This window comes from Salvelinus sp. IW2-2015, unplaced genomic scaffold, assembly GCF_002910315.2.
Source record: "Salvelinus sp. IW2-2015 unplaced genomic scaffold, ASM291031v2 Un_scaffold4018, whole genome shotgun sequence".
Lineage (NCBI taxonomy): Eukaryota > Metazoa > Chordata > Actinopteri > Salmoniformes > Salmonidae > Salvelinus > Salvelinus sp. IW2-2015.
In genome coordinates, this window is record NW_019945290.1 from 53580 (window position 1) to 57568 (window position 3989).

At 41.3% G+C, this 3989-nt stretch overlaps 1 pseudogene; it reads right to left on the reverse strand.

Annotated features, from left to right (window-relative positions):
• Window positions 1–296: 296 nt before the first annotated feature.
• Window positions 297–3989, reverse strand: part of LOC139026154 (uncharacterized) — a 5427-nt pseudogene continuing 1734 nt past the window's right edge.

Sequence of the window (3989 nt, forward strand, 5' to 3'; positions counted from 1 at the left end):
TGTTCATGAGACAGAGAGAGTTCCTCTGTAGCTTTGTCACTCCTTGGGTAGTATGGACGATAGGAGTTCTGGATGACCGTGCATGGAGAAGAGGGAGTTTCCTCTGTAGCTTTGTCCTCCTGGGTGCGTCATGGAGACAGAGAGGAGTCTCTCTTAGCTTTGTCACTCCTGGGTAGTCATGGAGGACAGAGAGAGTTACCTTCTGTAGGCTTGTCACTCCGGGTCATTACGGTGTGTTGTCATCCGGGTGTATGTAGACAGAGAGGAGTTCCTCTGTGCTTGTCACTCCTGGGTAGTCAGGAGACAGAGAGGAGTGCCTTGTAGCTTTTCACTCCTGGGTCAGTCATGCGAGACAGAGAGGAGTTCCTCTGTTCTGAGAGGCCTCTGTTGTAAAGATCAATCTTATTCCTCATTCTCATGCTTGACAGGGTTGTCCACTACACTTGAGGGAGAGAAGCTGAGTCACCTATAACATAACAGAACAATTAGAATTAAACCATGCTTCCAGTATGTGACTCTGACTCAACATTGGCTGCTGTGTAAAGAAGGAAATGATCTTCTGAATCTTAATTTGTTAAACAACCAGGTCTATAGCTAAAAACAGTAAAACAGTGTTTTTCCTCGACCCTTGACCCGACCCGGATAACCTCCAGTCCCTAGTTACAGTCCATTAGGTAGTTACAGGTCTATAGGTAGTTTTACAGTCTATAGGTATTACAGTCTATAGGTAGTTTACAGTCTCATAGGTAGTTACAGTCTATTAGGTAGTTACAGTCGATAGGTAGTTACCAGTCTATAGGTACAGTCGTATAGTATTTTACAGGTCTATAAGTAGTTAAGTTCTATAGGTAGTTACAGGTCTATAGGTACCAGTTTCTATAGGTAGTTACAGTCTATAGGTTAGTTACAGTTCTATAGGTAGTTACAGTTCTATAGGTAGTTAACATTCCATAGGTAGGCCTTGGCTTAAACCTGGTTAGGTAAAGGTGGGTGATGTATAACTCCTGTCCCAAACATAATACTTGCCTTGAGGGAGGTCTGAGGGGCAGGGAAGTAAACCCATTAGCTCTACAGTTCCTCACAGGCCCAGTCCATTCCACCTCAGCTGAAACAGCTACACTGGAGACTGGCCAGCTTACCGTAAAGATCCACTGCGCTCTCCATTGGTCTGTAGGCTCTGGTCAGCCTCCTCAGCCCCTGCTCTTTCCCCTGGCCCCTCCCGTTGACAGGTTGGCTGCCTCCGCTCCCCACTGCCCCAGATAGGTGACCTCAGATGGCTACACTCACAGGGCCCTCCCTGGCTGGAGCTGGCTGTGGGTTCTCAATGGGTAAACTGTGCTCATCATTTCCTCCCAGGTACACTGGGCTGGGTTGGAGCTGGGACATGGTCCCGTCTGGGCAGGAAGAAGCAGGGGGAGCCGGGCCTGGTCGGTCAGAGTGTTGTTGTCTGGTCTTCAGGTCGGCACGGCAGGGGAAGAGGCTGCTCCAAATACCTGTAGCACTGAAGAGGCGGTTGGGGGAGGAAACATCCATTTCATTGTTTGTAAAAGACAATGTGCATTATCAATGATTTACCTGTAAAATAAAACAGTAATCTCTTCACTCATTCCTAAATGGACAGAAAGAAATCTAGTATTGACTCATAAAGTCAATAGTTACTAAGTTCCACAGATGTCGAGAGGCTGTAAATGACTTTTGCCTCAAATGCTAGTCAGCCCCTCATCTAACTACAGTATTCAAGTCCAGACCTAAATGAAACTCTAGTCTTTAAAGGATGCTTTCAGGGAAACAAAGAGTTACTTTGGAGGTGATCTACTACTACCTGAAAACAGATCCTCAAAAAATGACTACTTTAATTAAAAACAATTTGAATTTACAGAGCTCAGGAAGTGACTACCATTTCAGAAACTATTGGATTGGCTGTCTTCAAACTAATACAGGGCTGTATCTAAGAACTGTATGTGATTGGCGGTCTTCAACTAATGACATGCTGTATCTAGACCTGTATGTTGGATTGGTTTGTCTTCAACTTAATAGCAGGGCTGCTATCTAAAGGACTGTATGTTGGATTTGGGCTGTCTTCAACTAATAGCAGGCTGTATCTAGAACTGTTGTTGGATTGCTGCTTCAACTAATGACAGGGCTGTATCTAGAACGTATGTTGGTTGGCTGTTCTTCAACTAATGACAGGTTCTGTATCTAGAACTGTATGTTGGGTGGATTGGCTGTCTTCAAAATAATAGCAGGGCTGTATCTAGAACTGTATGTTTGGATTGGCTTGTCTTCAACTAATGACAGGGCTGTATTCTAGAACTGTATGTTGGATTGGCTGCCTTCAAACTAATAGCAGGGCTGTATCTTAGACTGTATGTTGGATTGGCTGTCTTTCAACTAATAGCAGGGCTTAAACTAGAAACTGTAGTGTTGGATGGCTTGCTTCAACTAATGACAGGGCTGTATCTAGAACTGTATGTTGATTGGCTGTCTTCAACTAATAGCAGGGCTTGTATCTAGAACTGTATGTTGGATGGCTTGTCTTCAACTAATAGCCAGGGGCTGTATCTAGAACTGTATGTTGGATTGGCTGTCTTCAACTAATGACAGGTCTGTATCTAGAACTATATGTTGGATTGGCTGTCTTCAACTAATGACAGGGCTGTTCTAGAACTGTATGTTGGATTGGCTGTCTTCCAAGCTAATGACCAGTGCTGTTATCTAGACACTGTATGGTTGAAGATAGAATATAAAGAAACAGAGCCCAATCTCCTATTCCTATTTCAATCCTATCTGGACAGTCATATTGATCTACACAATACGATTTCTACGTGAACATTCTTGTAAATGTCCATTCTCCTGAATGTTCCTTGCCCCCAGGTGTACATTATCAAGCCAAACCAATTAACCAATTCTATTTTTTTTTTTACAGATAAGTAAAAATAACGTTGTGAAGCTCCAACTACAGATGGTAGGATCTTACTTTGATCACATTGTGTGTGAGAATTTTCCTGCACTGCAGAGAAATGCAACTTGTTAGTGTTATTTGAGTTTTGAACAAGCTTCTAAATTTGTAATATGACTTTACATTTCAGATTTTGATTGCCCTAATGAACATGTTGTCAACCAATACAAAAATGTCCATTAATTACAATCCACATAATAATTCACATTTCCTGTTGCCTGAGGATTAATTTTTCCTGCCTGTAGCAAATGGCCTCAAACTAAGATCCTACATCTGTACTGTATGACTTCTTTCAAACAACCACTGAAAAGGTTGAACGCTGCAGATTCATTTTATACATACCTGAAAATACTTGCCAGAAGTAATTCAAATCCATTTGCAAACAACGTTGAACCTCTTTTTTCCATTCTGAGAAAGGAAGTGTTCTTGTTTTAAACACACACTACACCATCTTTTAAAGGGATACTTTTCCTCAGAAATATAAAACTAACATGATTTTCCACCTACCTTGCTGTAGTTGAGTTCGAGAAGGCAGTTTTGGGATATTTCGTTGCTTTTTTGTTACTGTTAGCTTCTAAGCTAACATTTAAACATTACACTGTCTTGTGCGGGAGTAAAAACAACTGTAATTACATTGTATTAGCATTTTGGGTTACATAATTAATTTGGTAATTGCATTTGAATTGTATAGCAATGGCTGCGAATTTTTGTAAACTACTCTACACAAGAAAGTGACGGGTCCTGTATTTCCATTAATAACTCCATTATTGTGCAATTATAAAGAAATTTCCAAAAGTCCTATGTGACAAACAATGTGCTATTGTAAATAATCCACAAAGTTACTACATATGTACAGGAACTGCGATGTCCGTGTTACCGTATTAACCTTATGTCATCATTACCGTAACCCTTATGTCATCATTACCGTATAACCTTATGTCACGCTTACCGTATAACCTTACGTCACTCTTACCGAATAACCTTATTATCACTTCATTACCGTTTAACCTTTATGTCACGCAATCTCTTC